The sequence below is a fragment of the Drosophila obscura genome, unplaced genomic scaffold (genome assembly GCF_018151105.1).
Source record: "Drosophila obscura isolate BZ-5 IFL unplaced genomic scaffold, ASM1815110v1 contig_4, whole genome shotgun sequence".
Classification (NCBI taxonomy): domain Eukaryota; kingdom Metazoa; phylum Arthropoda; class Insecta; order Diptera; family Drosophilidae; genus Drosophila; species Drosophila obscura.
The window spans coordinates 5445396-5460852 of record NW_024542828.1 but is presented as its reverse complement, the minus strand read 5'-3'; the positions used below and the strand labels follow the sequence as shown (position 1 = coordinate 5460852).

At 40.0% G+C, this 15457-nt stretch overlaps 1 protein-coding gene across 2 annotated transcripts in view; it reads right to left on the bottom strand.

Moving 5' to 3' along the window:
* LOC111074039 (furin-like protease 1) overlaps nt 1-15457 on the bottom strand; it is a 61881-nt gene that overhangs the window by 45096 nt on the left and 1328 nt on the right. The window lies entirely within an intron of this gene.

Sequence of the window (15457 nt, the reverse complement as noted above, 5' to 3'; positions counted from 1 at the left end):
GGACAACGCGTTTAATGCGGCACCTGACATAATGTTTGCCCTCTCTTTTGCTCGAGCACAGCCAGAGAAATAAATGGTGTCATGCCGCCCCTATTTTTGTCGTTTTTTAGAATTTGTTGTCATTTAGATTTTATTGCTTAGAGACACATATTTATTTTAGTACGAGTACGATGTATGGTTTGCCTCTTTGCCTCAATTGATACGCAGCACGCATTTGTTTCAATTAAATGAAAATGCTTTCAGTGGCAGGCATACGTACATATTTACATATGTATGAACATACATATGTGTGTGGCGCAGGAAGAGAGCAGTTCCATGGGCTTCAAGCTATGATGGATCGTTGGAAGAGCAACCACCAACCTCTTCTACAGTCAAGAAGATCTATTTTTTATCTGTACATGGCGTGGAGAAAATTAAAAACCTAAGGCTACATAAAGCAACAGAGAGAAAAATATTGTTTTGGGTGTAAAGCAAAGGAAAAAAAAAACCGAGAGTAAAAAGTAATCAAATGAGCGTAAGAAACTCCTTATTTCTTGTGTGTGGTGTGTGCTTTTTGTGTATGAATAAAATTTGAATTAAAATATTTGTCATCACTCAGTCGTTCACTCATGAGTGTCATGACAAACACCTGCTGACTGCTGCTGACTGATGATTAGGATATCTTGCATCTCCCCACTCCCTGCGCGTACACCAAGAAAAGGAGTGGAGGAACCTTCAGACCAAACGCTGAATTAAGTTAAAATGTTAATAATAAATATGATTATCGTGTTTGCCTGCTGCTGTCTGCTGCTGCCTTCTTGCCATTAAAATGATTATGCCAATAAATAATAAAGTGTGTGTGTTAAGGGCGCCAAAAGCTGGAATAAGGTAGAAATTATATTTCTGACGCGTGTTTCGTGTGTCTTAGGCAATGACTCTCTCTATCTCTCTCTATCTCTGTCTCTTTCTGGGAAAGTATCTTTTCTCTGGCAACACTTTGATGTGGTCCATGATGAGGCTGCCACGTGTCGGTATGCATAATGAGAGAAAGGTATTTTGGCATTCAAATGTAAGGGAAATTACATTTGGTTAATAAATACTCGAAGGCGTATTTTTTGGAGATGAAATTAAAAATCAGTATCTGTATAAAATACAAGAAATACCAATAAAACTATCTATAACAAATAAAACACACAAGAGCAAAAGAGCAAAGCTGCTTTAGCTCCTCCTCAAACTCCAACCACTTTATTCGCAGGCAAATCATGGCCTCTCTCCTCCAGCCATGGTATAGAAATGCTTTATTAAAAAATATCTGCAGAGAAATATTTGCCATGGAATATGAAACAGGAAGGAAATATCTGAGCATAGCGCGAAAACGAGGATAAATAGCCAAGTGTAGTGGGTTGGAGAGGAGAGGAGAGGAGCCATCACGGCGGCGTAAAAGAACAAAAGTTCTGGCTGTAATTTGCAGGAGGCAGCAGGAGGTTCAAGTCAGCGAAATGAACACTGGCCGGAACTACGGCGTTTTGCGTGCAAACTGACAATTTAAACAAAACAGCAAGCACAAGGAGCACACACACCCAGAGAAAGACAGAAAAGTAGAAACAAAAAAAAAACGAAGAACCTTTGGACAAAGATAATATTAAAAAAATATAAAAAAAAAGACAGAGCGAAAGAATGGCCCTGGGTCCCCCCCTGTAGTCCGGAATGGACTTGCAACGGAAGCGCCGGCATTTTCATGCCAGCTTTGCCACTTGCATATTTCATGAGCCGAGAAACAGCTGCAAATTTATGAAGAAGAAAATACCAAAGTGAGCAGCATCGCAATCGCCATTGCCATCGCCATCGCAATTGAATCTTTGAAGGACTAACGGAAACCTTTCGTAGGCATGCCATCTAATAGCTCTCGCACTCGATGGAAACACTCGATGATTACTTATTCATTCGTTTTTAGGCATTTGAATTTGCATTTGTAATTCCGATTCATATTTCATGGAAACCGCACACAGGACACACAGCAGGGCAGGACATTGGCTAAGTGCTAAATGAAAGTGAGCTGGTGAAATATTCATTCGTTCGGTTTCCCCTTTGAACTTTTGCAACGAGGCCTTTTAATTCCTGAAAATATTCACTTACACCTCTCTCTCTCCGGAAAGGAGCTTCATGTTTCATGGCGTTGAATGTTCTGTTGCTTACCTGTAAAGAGAGACACACAAAATGAGAAAGGGAAAAATGTAATTAGATAACGTTAACATAATTATCTGGGTATCTGGTCTTAAAGCTCTAACTGATTTATCTCCGTCCGGAGGGGGGCATCCAAGGAGAAGGGACGAAGGCCCTTCTTTAGCCTGGCATTTCATTTAGATGCAATTACAGCAGCACCACCACCACCCCTCTAATGACTTTTAATTAGCGCAGAGATTTGTATACACACAACCACATCCCCACACACACTCCCACTCCCTCTCCCTCATATGCAGTACACTTGGAGGAAGGTTCATCCTTTGGTCGGTTCTTATCTGAGACCATGTCCTCTGTTATGTGCCCCACCTGTGTATTCTGTTTCCTGTGGTGTCTGGTCGAGATTCTATTTTGTATACCCTGGTAATTGTTGGGTGCACCAGAGGGTTTGTTTGCGTTTCGGTCTGTGGAAATCAGTACCAAAAATAATTCCATAATAATACTACATAAATTACCAAATAAATAACAGAAAAATAAATATAAAACTAAAACTACGTACAAATACTATGGAATATGCATTTTTGAAGAAGACCAGCAAATACTAGAATACCAGAAAATTACCAGAAACCCATATATGACCCATATAAAATCGAACTCGCACTCGATCTTCAGCAGACTTATTTCAACCTCCTTTGAAGCACTTTTTTTCTAGGGTACATCCCATTCTATGGCTCGCTCTTCGGCTCTCTAAATCTATGGTATCCGTAGATTTATATAAGGTATTTCGTTTGCCTAACCCTTGCTTTCGATTCTAGTTTTTCTCTCGGTTTTTTTCTTCTCTCCCTCTTTCCTCCGTTCCTCCGTTTCCATTCCATTGCACAAATGACCATAAAAATGGCCCAAAGCGGAGCCGTGCTGTCGGCTCTCTCGCTGCCTTCCTGGATTCTAAGGCCAAAAGCTTAATTACCATTATACATTCACACACACACACAGACACACATAATCAGCACACATACTATACACATACTCGTACACATTCATTCGCAGAAGCAGTTTAGCTTTCGTTCTCTCTCTCCCTCTCTCTCGCTCTGTCTCTATTGTCATTATTATTCATAACTTGGCAGACAGTCGCTTTTATTTATGTTCCCATTTACACAATAGCCTCTGTGCCATGCGACGCCCCCTGCTACATACACACACACACACACACACACACACACACTCCTCCCTTTATAAACCGCCCCCTAATAGGTGTTAATGTGTTTTATTGTTCTCTCGGCAGCCAGGTGAAGGAGCAAGCAAGCAAGCATTGGACTTCTGCACAAATAAATGAACTTGACTTTCTGTGTGCAATGAGACAGAAATCTTAATGGAATTACAAATCTGTGAGTCTTTTAGGTCAAGGGGGAAAACCCGATTGAAAAGGACTGCCAAACGAGGGAAAAGTGTGCAGAGTATTAACTAGACAAAAGAAGAGAGAGCGAGACAGATTAGAAAGTGGAGAATTAAATTCTTGCTTGCTCTTTTAGCTCTCTGTGGGGAGCACGAAAATTTCCCTTTAGTGGTAGACACAAAAAATCATTTCGACAAGTGTCAATCTGATGTCGCACTACACTCAAAGTTGAGCATGTGTCTCGCTCTCTCTCTCTCTCTATCTGTCTCTCTCTTTCACTAACTATCTTGCCATCTCTATCCAAGGGCTCTAGTACATGTGTTAGTGGCAAAAATGCTTTCATTACGCTTCAAGTGGGGAATGCCGAGTGGGCCACTTGACGTTGAACGCCACGATGATGTTGAAGCTGATGCCAATGTGTGTGTGGCATGGCATGTGTGGCCATGAACGAGACATAGAAACAGTAAGAGCGAGTGAGGGGTGTGATGGGGCCAAAAAGAGAGAGCAAGCATGTGGTGTATTGTAAGGACAGCCTAAAAATATGCAACATATTTTCCATGGACTCTTAGTTTTGTATGCCCTTCAAGAAGAGTGATTGGGATTTTGATTTTTAAAGGGGAAGTTAACCTTTTCGATGCTTTCAAGTATATTTAATATTAATCCAGATTAATAGCAGAATCAATATATATCCATACATATATCCTTAATAGAGCTCTATTGGCTTTTGTCCCTAAAAATCTTTCATTTTTATCTGATATCTGATAGATAATGTTCGCATTTTGTTGGTTTTTTCATCATAAAAGTCACAAATGATTATATATTATAGCCAGCCTAGACGAAAATGAATCTCAAAGAGTATCTCATCGTTCGTTAGACACTTTTCATATATTTTTTTTTGCGATTTTTCTAGTGCCAAAATGACTAAGCAAGTACGTTATAAGCCCCAAGTGCTGAAAGCAGGCTAAGGTCAGCGGCAAGTTCAATAAAACACACACGCACAGGGACACTCTCTGATGCACACACACACACAGATACACATTCTAACACATAATTGCAGCCGTTGATTGCCATCCGTTTGGGTGCGTCTGCGTTCCTCCTATTTTTTCAATGTCAGAAAAGCGCTTTTGTATCGTTGGGAAACTTTTTTTTTATATTTTGAATGCATGCCAAATCATGACAAGGACAAAACGTTGCCCAAGAGAGAGGGGGAAAGAGAGGACAAGAGAGAAGGGCGAAGGGAAAAGAAAGGACCATCACAAAGGAATAAACTGCTGGCAGATTTATAGGCTCTGCCACTCTCCACTTGCTCTGCTTTGCCATCAGCAAAAAGCCTTTCATCAAGTTAATTAAAAATGTATCTAAAATAACGAAAAATCGATCTAAGAAAAGGATAAAAAAAAGTCGAACAGGAATGGACACTCGAAGGAGGCATTAAAAATGCAAAGACTATTTACTGCCATTCAGAATCCATCGATTGGAATGGCAAGCCGAGCGCCGAGAAATCTGTCAATTAACAATCAAAATACACACACAATTTATACTCTCCGTTAAGCGCATTTGATAACACAGAAATTGAATTATGTTTTAATTTATAGAGACAATTCGAACTCTACAGAAGAGTTTCACATAATTTCCTTTAGAGTTTCCCCAGGCTGTCAGACTTCCAACTAATGCAGGCACTTCAATTACCATCTCTTCATCATTCGAAAAGCCCCTCCCGCACTCATTGCATAAACGGCGGGCACTTGAACGTTGAAATTGGACGGCAATTAAAATGCCAAACCAATCTATTTTGCAACCATGATATATGCATTTGCATCTGGGGGTGTTGAGGGGGTCTAATAACTCAAATCGTCCTTTAGCGTGTGGGTGTGATGGTAGAATTGAAGGATAGTCCGTAATTTATGGGTGAATTTTGTGGAATGCGGAGGTAAATGTTGACTAAAAGATTTATACATTAGAAATGCAATTGAAAGCAAATGAACATAAGCAATTAAAGAAAGTTTAAATGTCGTACAAATGTGAAACAAATATAATAATGGGAGCTTCACTGCGTATACGTAATTAATGCTAGATATTATCATGTGTACGCCTTTCATACAAATATATTAAAATTCAATGAAACAATATATTAAATACTTTGTAGCTCTTTATGCAGAAAAACTTCCCTTGTACTTAAAAATTCCTCCTAAAATTCTTCCAAAATTACTTAAAAAAACCTTTGGTCCATTTTAAATGGGAAATATATTTTCAATCGATAACCTGCTTTCCAAATATTTAAATGATATTCAATCTTCAAAAAGTTCCATTTATTATTCATTTTATATACGTAAAGAGAGACCCAAACGTAAAACCATATATTTTATATACCATATTTTATTTTCTCCTAAAAAAATGTTCATCTAAAAATAACTGAACTAAAATCCAACTCCATTCCACTACAAATATTTCCAAAATATACAAATATATATTTTATATGCTGCCCAAAAATATTTCTCTGTAATTGCCCTCAAAAACTGTCCCTCCATTTCGTGCCTGGGAAATATCAAATTTCCATATTGGACTAATCAAGTGGAAAGTGTTTATTTGATTTGACCTACGACCCTCAACCCCAGAGTGCAATTGTTAACGATTTGTTTGACTAAGCAAAATATACAATCGAATGGGCTGGGAAAATGGAGGGGCGAACGGAAAAGTGGACAAAATAGAAGGGCAAAGAAAGAGGAAAACGAAGAGGCAAATTCAGGGGCCACAACGACCAAAATACAATACCAAAATGACTGCAACAAAAGTGTTCAATATTTATGCAAGAGAAATATTTGCCGTGATTTTCCCGTTCTCTCTCCCTATCTTTCTATCTCTCTTTCTCTTTTCCGCCATTGCTGGGTTTTCCCCTCTCTTTGTATATGGCCTTTTCCTGTGCAATACACAAATGTTCCACTTGATTGAGCAATGTATAAATTTACGACGAGTTTTCCTTTTATTTTTACACTTTTTTTATACTCGACGGGCAATTAGAAAGGACCCTAAAGGAAGTCCTTTTGTTGCTCCTGCTGTTGTTCCAGTGACCAGCCACTGCCACTGCCACTGCCACTTGCCACGGCGACTTTTGGTCGCTGACTTTTAATTAAAATCACAGGCAGACCATTTACCAAAAGTCACAATTTGTTGTTGTTGTTTCTTTGGTTTTTTCTTCGGCCATTAGCAATTTTCCACTCGACTGAGGCCTGACGCCAATTTCTCTGTACAGTAAAAGGGACGGAGCGCGACAGATCATTGAGAAAAGCCAATGGGCGTGTCCGAACACCAGACAAAAGCTAAAACGCGTTTCTCTAATGATTTTTGGGAGACTCTCAAAACGAGCGAAAGATGGCAGACCAAACACAACTTCAGAGCTTCAAAGATTTTCACAAGCCTAAGTCTAAGAGGCGAGGCGTGGTTCTTAAGCTGAGGCGAAAAAAATCCACCGCCCGTTTACTTTAGCTTCTGCGTCTGCTTTATTTTCCTATTTTACAAAATATTTTCTCAAGCATTTTCCCCAAGCATAAAAAGAAAAAAAAAACTGTCAGCATCCCAAAAGATAAGCCAAGTAAACACGATGCGATTGGGCGTTAACAACAGAGAAAAAACTCTGCGGGAAAACTCAGGGAGCTGGCTGGAAAACTTTCTTACGCATTTTCTTCTTCGTTCTTCGTTTCTCGTTATTCATGTTTTGTTGGCGATTTTGCTGTTAAACGAAAAACGACTGAAACACCCCAAAATATGCATTAAAAATATATAAAAAAAAAATATATATAACGGGAAACAGAAAAATGCAAAAGAGTAAAGTTTACTTAAGGGTAAAAGATGATTGAGCTCTGTCGATAGAGATCACGCAATGGAGCGTTGAAGGCATCTATAATATATTTATGAAAAAAGAAATCCAAAAATATTTAAAGAAATAATTGCAAGGGAAGGAAAAGCAGCATTTAAAGTGCTCCTACTTTAAAAATTGAGTGCTCAGCAGAGCAACCTTCCACCTGGCATTCATTTCAATCATAAATTAGCACGCAGACAGGATCTTCCTTACGCAGCTGTCCCATAAATTTAGCTAATTAATTTTACAGCCAGCTCTCAGGAGGGCAAACAGACCAATCATCATCTTCATCAGCAGCCAAACATTTAAGCATTCCAGCATCTTACATCTACAGCATCTCGTTTGAGGTCTGAGGTCAGGTGTCAGAAGCGAAGCTGTTAAGTTTTATTTTTCCTGGCCACAAGTGCAGGAAATTGTGGATGTCGTTGGGAGCCATCAAGCAGAACAGAGGAACGGGAGAACATGGACCAAGTTAATTGAGGAGGCACCTTTTAGAGGTACAGGAAAGAGAGTCACAAGAGGCAGAGCAGGGGGCAGCACCAGCAGCAGGAGATGGGAGGAGAGCCAGCAGCAGGAGGTGGGCATGGTTGAGCTTCGCAGACAATGTCCTCTTTGTGGAGTGCTGTAATTTCAATGGCCTTACACTTTTCACGGATATTTGAATCGATTGGGAGGCATGTAAATTTTCCTACTTTTTTTCTGGGGGTCACACACAGAAAACTTTCCAATGCATTGCGAAATATATATTAGCTCCACTGGTGCCAGTAGCCAGCAGCTAGAACTTTTCCGCAGTATTTGCAAATGCAGAAAAGTTTCGCATTTGCCCCATTCATTCCATTTCAGTCCATTCCGCCACTCACTCTTTGGGCTCAATCATTGATTCATTTGCGGCACACAAAAGTACCAAACTTAATTTCAATCGAAGGCAGCCGAAACGAAGCAAAGGATAAAGGCAACTAGAGGGTTTAAGACTATCAGATACCCTTTATCCCAACGGGAAACTAACCAAAGAAGACACTTAGAAATAGAGGCACCGAGAGGCAGAGAGAAAACGACTGGCAATTTGTTTTTATTAATTAATATTTTTAATATTTATTTATTTATTTAATATTTTCCTTTTTCCAGAGTCTAAAAATAATATTATAGAAGGGAAGTTTTGTAAAATAGTAGCTAAAATCATTATACATATATGATCTTTCATAAACGTAAACCGAACGTACCCTTTTGTCTACCCTCCCCAAATAGCGAGGCATCAAAAACTTGTCTGCTTCAATTGGTTGTCTTCTTGCCAGCAAAACGAAAGAGAAAACTTTCTGCCTGCAAGGATATGTACGTGTGAGTATGTAGATCCCAGTAGATATTCGTACTTGTAGATGGAAGTTCCCGTTGCAGAGTTACTTTGGATCTACTTTGGGTCCACACTCATTTCACACTCAATCGCATTTCGTGGGTTTACATATTCAATTAGGAATGAGGCTAGGCTTCATTCCTACTCCTCGCATCCCAGCCTGCTGCTGCTGCTGTTGCTGTCTCCTGCAGGCAGTGCAGGAAAAACTTTCCCTTCCAGGATCAATGGCAAACACAAATAAAAAAAAAGAAAATACGAAAATGATGTAAACTTTTGAGATACGAGTAGTAGTATTCTCCATGTCATGTGATTCAAGTTCTGCTTTACAGAAAACTCCGCTCTCTCTCTTTCCCTGTATCTGTGGGAAAATGAAGGGAAAATCCACATACACTTTTCCTGCTATTTGCATAGCTGAATCCCAAGTTCTGTGACAATTCTGACACAGGGAGAGAGAGTTGAGTGGGGGCAGCAAAGTATATGGCGGAGATTCGCCAGAAGATAAATGCCTTTGCATTTGTGTGTTTGTCCCCATCTCCAACTGTGTGTGTGTGTTTGCGTGTGTGCGGGTGTGGATGTTTATCTGCGTATGCGTGTGTGCGTGTTTGCTTTTGTTACTAAACAAAAAGTTAAGTCATAAATATTTTCCGAGTTTTTGACTTAAAATTTATCAACGATATCCGCCTCTGCCCAGCCTCAGCCCCAGCCTCAGCCCCAGCCCCAACAGCCACGAGACACCATGAGAACACGAGAGCGAGAACAAAGGACACGCAAGCGAATCAGCACACCGATACACACACACACACACACATATACACCGACTAAATAGACACAGATACGCCCACACACATTGCAGCATATACATATTTAACTTTTTGTTTTGGGGAGGGCCAAAAAAGTTCCTCGCGCCGACATGCACAAAAGTGCAGAAAAATATTTGCAAAAATTTGTCAACTCTGCTGGTGTTAAAAGTTGAGAGCGAGAGAGAGAGAGAGTTAGTCAGTGTCAGTGTTTGTAAAACTGTGGGTTAAAAGTTGATACAGTGGTGGACAAACTGCAGGGTTAAAGTTGTGGTAAGCCTGTGGTAAGGTGGAAGGTGAAATGACAGTCGTTTCCGATCAAATAAATCACACTTAGGGAAATTTTCTGTTCATCTGATCTGTGCGGAACATTGCTGCTCAAACTGTAAGATTTTCTTTTCAGAGATGGAGCTACAAATAAACTATGATCATCCTATATGCTCCTTAAGCTGTTAGCTCTTAAAATGTTAAAAAAAAAACCGACTGCTAATTGTAAATTGAAATAAATTGTAATTGTAAATTGTAATTACTTTTCATGTTCTTTTCATATTCTTTCTTAAGCCTAATGACACCTTTAAGCAGGTCTTAAAACAAAGAGGGTCACCTTTTTTTCTAATTAATAAAACACCTTTTCCTCTTTTTCGAATGTGTCACCTGAGCGGCGACGCCTCCTACCTGGAACTTTGTCAAATTGTTAACCAATTAAGCCTTTCTCAAAAATAAAATAAAAAAAAGTAAACCTTTTTTTTTGCTTTGAAAGAAAACGAAACCATAAAGGAAAGGTAAGAATATAGCCCACATTTCAGCTTAAGCTTAAGACAAAGCCCAGCCCGTTGCCAGGAGGGTGGGTGGCATTTGGTTCGGGCCTGCCAGGCACCCTTATAATGAGCCTCTCCAGCGTTGACCTCCATCAAAAGTGGAGATTTCCTTCAGGTGGAAAATGGAAAATGTCCTCTCCAAAGTACAGTGAACCCAGAGGGCTTTTCTCTCTCGCTCTCTCTTCGCTCTGATTTTAATTACAAACGAATGCTGCAACAAGCAAAAGCGAATTCAACCGCAGGGGCCAAAAGGCCAAAGGGCACATCACACACACACACACACACACACACACACACACACACAACACGAAAATCAATCAATCAATAATTGAATTGGGAGAAGCCTTCAAGGAAAATGGCCTGAAATTAATTAAAGACGAGCAGAAAGCAAAAATAATGATGATCGAAAAGGCAAATAAGTGAGAAAAAAAAAAACGTAAAGTAAAAGTCGTTGCTTTTTTGCCTTGCCAATTAAATTGATGAGTGGCCTTCCAAAGGGGATAACATTTATCAGCCAGTGTCCATCCAGCAGCAAAGGGAAGCAGTCGTTCAACAATAGATATCAGAAGACAAACACACACAAAGTGGAAGGAGATGGACGGCAGCCCTGAAGGATGGGGCGGCCTGAAGGATAGCCTACAGGAAAGCTGTAGCCAGAGAGTGTTATGTAAATGACGCCATACAAACGGATGAACAAAGGAGGAAGAGCAGCAGGAGCAGGATAAAGCAGCAGCAGTAGCCAGAGATACGGAATCCAAAAGGAACCCAAGAGAAACCTTCAGTCAGATAAGCAAATGACAAACAGCAGCTGGTGGAGTAAACCTTAAGAAAAGCCGGAAACGAAAACCTAAAGAAAAATTTAAAAAAAAAGATGGCACAGAATACAGACACCATTGGACATCCGCCCAAGAATAAAACTGCATTTTGTATAAAATCTTTGCGATTTTTCTACCAACTAGATTTCCCATTTATCTCCATGTCATTTCACTGATTAGCGCAGCAAAAGAAACGCAAATGAAATTAACAGTAAAGTTAATGAGAATTTTGCCAACTTCTAGCCCCGAAAATAACTACGATGTGCATTACGTTCGCGAAGGAAAACTTTTTGTTTCTCTAGTTTATCATCATAATTTGAGTGCCAAAAAGTTTAGAGAGCGAACAAGCGAAAGGCACTGAAAACTTGATGCAAAGTAAGTGCCGGTATTCCCACAGATACTACAGATACAGATATAAATATATATATATATATATATATATATATTTTATATATCTGAAGAGAGAGAGAGCGCGCATAGTTTTCATTAAAACTTCTGACACAACGAATTTGTTGATGGTTCCTCTTGGTTCCTGGCTCCTGCTGCCTCTGTTGTCACTCCCCCGTTGGCAAAAACAAACACTCCTCTGCATGAGCGAAAAATCGTACAATTTTCATGGTTACAGGACTTCTAGGCGACTTATTTTTTTCCTGTTTTTATTAATTGTTGTTGCACTTGTAACTTTGTTTTCGCAGAGTTTGGTTTTTAGTTCTTGTAAAAAACAAAAAAAGGGAGGGAGGGAAAAACAACAGCAACAGAAATGGAAAAACATTTGCCCCAAACAACAAAGTGCGAAATGTTTGTCAACACTTTTTTTTCTGTGCCAGAGGAGTTATGTTTCCAAATGTTCTCTACAGAATAGGGAAAAAGGTCATGTGGCAGAAGGTTATGTCTATGGGTATGTGGCAGGCGGTTGTCTGGCAGTTGGAGAGCGCCCAACGCGTTAGAGTTCTGGTAGATCCAAAGTTCAAAAGGTGTAGAGTACGGGCAGAGTTCTCTTACAGCTGCAACGGGCTTAAAAAGTTCTGCGTGTGTTGCTGGCCAAAGCATTTAATATCAATTGAAAAGGTGCAAAAGAAAGTTCATCAACAACTTCTGGCCCGTTAGCAAAAATGCCTTTGATATATGAAGCCACACAGTAGGTTTGACATTCTATTCTATAAAGGGAGTGGAATGTACTTTAGATGGAGGAGCAATATATCACATTTTAATTGGTGAAGTTTTTGCATGTAAGACAGGGCTTTAGGTAGAAGTTCGACGTAAAAGAAACTTCCAGCGTTTAACTTTGAAAAATCTCCAAGACTCTCCCTCTTGTCCCTATTTGCAAGTATAATTTTCCCTCCATCTAGTAGCAATTAATAAACCCAAGCAACTCGACGGGACCATTCATTTCCGTTTCCGCCCACTCATTACAGTTTTACAGCCACTTCCTAATTATGCAAAATGGCGAAGAGGTGACATTTCATTTTCGTAGACGCTGCTTCGCATCCTTGGATTCATTTTAACAATGCCAATTTAAAATTAATTTTCAATTAACTTTCTCGCCTCGTCCATCTGTGCCCTTGCTGAATGGAGTCGAGTCGCAGGAGCAACCATTTCCCCACTTTCCGTTCTCCACTTGCCATTTGCCATTTATAGTTGCGAAACTTTTGTCCTTTTGCCTTTTCATAAATTGAATTTTCCGCTTTTTGTTTCTGTCAATTAATTCCCGGACAAGGCCGCCCAATAGCCATTGTAGGAATGATACTACTGGCCACGGACACGTAGGCTACTTAGGCGCCGGTGCCTCTCTCCACCCTCTCCCCTGAATGGGGGAGGAATTTCCATTCAACAATAGAGTGCCGTGTGCCTTCCGTGTAATGGAAATCGACACACAGTTGAGCTCTTTTCGCAGCTCAGGTTCTCCACCGCCTGCCCCGTGTGCAGTTCCTCAATTGAAAACTCAAATGCCAGCTTCCATTTAGGGCTCAGACAGCATCATGGAGCAGAATGGTGGCGGGCTGGAAGGCAGACTTAACCCTTGGCAGCCGCAAAAATAACTGTTTGGTATGCATTTTACTCTCAAATGTTCCATTGAATGGTGAATGGAAGATGTTCACACTGGCGGAAAAATATATAAAGGAATTTGCAGGAAATATATTTGCATTGAATTAGTAATAAAAAATATAGTAATCGAATTCTATAGCGAGCACATATTTAATTCTTTATTTCTTTTTGAATAAGGGCCAAGGAGCATTAAGAGAGAAATACCGAAATTATAGGCTTTCCTTGGAGTATTTTATTTATTATTTATTTATTTAATTTTTTAAATTATTATTTAAATATTAATTTGATTTATTAATTTTTGTATTCTTTTATTTGGACGCATTTTTTAAAACCAGCAAAAAGACTTTCTCTCAGTGTGCTGTTCACTTGAAGCATCTGTAAATCCCATACTTAGGGCAACCTTTGGCACGCCACCGCTCCACACTCCACTCCACTTATTTCAGCTGCTACTGCTACACTCCTCTTACTGCCTCTTCCTCCTGCTGCTCTTACTCCTGCTCCTACTTCTGCTCCTGCTCTTGGTGGGTGCGTTGTTTTATCGCAAACGATGCCATTACAAGGCGATTTGAGCTCCATTTGTGCTAGCCATTCCCGTTGCCACGATAACTTGACAGTCACTTAGCGGGTTCGCGTCTGCTCTACGATTTAAAGGAGCGGGGAAAAATCCAACGATGAGGAGTAGGACAAATAGCAGCAGAAGGTGTATGGTGTGGTGTGGTGTGGTGTGGTATTGTGTGGTGTATCAAAAGTATCAGTTGGAAAGTACAGCGGTCGAAATGTACTTGCGGATTAAACTTGTCCAACGGCAACACCTGTGTCCTGTGCAATTCGAGTCGACTTCACTTTACTCGTACCCCACCAAAAATGTTACTTCCCTCGACTGACTGACAAGCAAACAAGCCGAGCAGCAGGAAAAGCCAAGTGAGAGAGCCACTGAGTTCCCTTCTACTACGGTGTAGAAAAACTTTGTCCAGAGATGCACTCTACTCCGACTACCCATATCAACATTTGTCCCGCCCCTCAGGAGTCAAGTTCTTTCTTCCATAACGAGAAAGTTCTATCTACCTCTCTGTGGACTCTCTCTCTGCGAGTGTGTTTGTGTGTGTGTGCGACAAAGTTTTAATAGTCTCACATTTGAGTGTTCTAATGATATGCTAAACTGACTAACGAGTCTACTGTGTGTCCGTCTGTGCCACACAGACCGACTTTCGACTCGTGACTCGTGGATTGCTTTAGGTGTTGGCCAAAAGAAAACTTCTTTGACAAATGAGGAATGCGGGCACAGAGCAGCAGCAGCGGATGAAAAACTAAATACTAAGAAGGATATACTTTAATAAGCGGTGGAATGGTAGTTTGTTTAGTACAGAAAAGTCTAAAATATTAAGTAGGAGGAAAATATATAAGCATTAATTAAAAGCATTAATCAGAGCTTATTTATTTGGTTTACTTATATTTGAGAAAAATTTTAATTTCCCTTTATATACAAAAATGTGCGTCATAAAAAGTTAAAAAAATACCAGAAATAACAGAAAATACTAGAAAAGTAGTAGAAAATGTAATGCACACAATATCAAATAGAGCATACAAAAACCAAAAACAAAATACTAAAAACGAGAAGGAACGTGTGAGTCGTTTCTGGGGACACGACTCTACTTATACCCGTACTCAGTCAGTATATACAGCTTATGATTTTGTAGAATTTTGGAAAAAAAAAAAAAATTTTACATTTTACATTTTTTTGCTACATCTGCTATCTACATCTACATATACAATGTCTATTCTACATCTAACATGTAGATTGTACGTGTTCCATTTAGATTCTACATCTCCTCCGCTAGGGGTTGCTCGCGCACTGAACGCGGCAGAGTGTGCGAGCGAGAAAGAGAATCAGTAGCGTCAGCAGCGCTGGAGAAGGAGAGGGAACCAACAGAAAATTCATTTCTTCATTCTGGCTATAATTATGATCCGATCTGATTCAGATTCGGCAATCTGGTAGATATGGTTATTTTCTACGATACTGCGCTTTCAGTTTTATCGTATCTTTAAAATTGTGGCTGCCACAGATTTTCGTCCTTTGTGGGGGCGGAAGGGGGCGGGGCGAAATTTTGAAATACACTTGTAGCAGTGTGATATCACATGAGTCTGGAAAACAAATTTGGTTGCCCTAGCTCTTATAGTCTCTGAGATCCAGGCGTCAAACAAGACGGACAGACGGACAGACAGA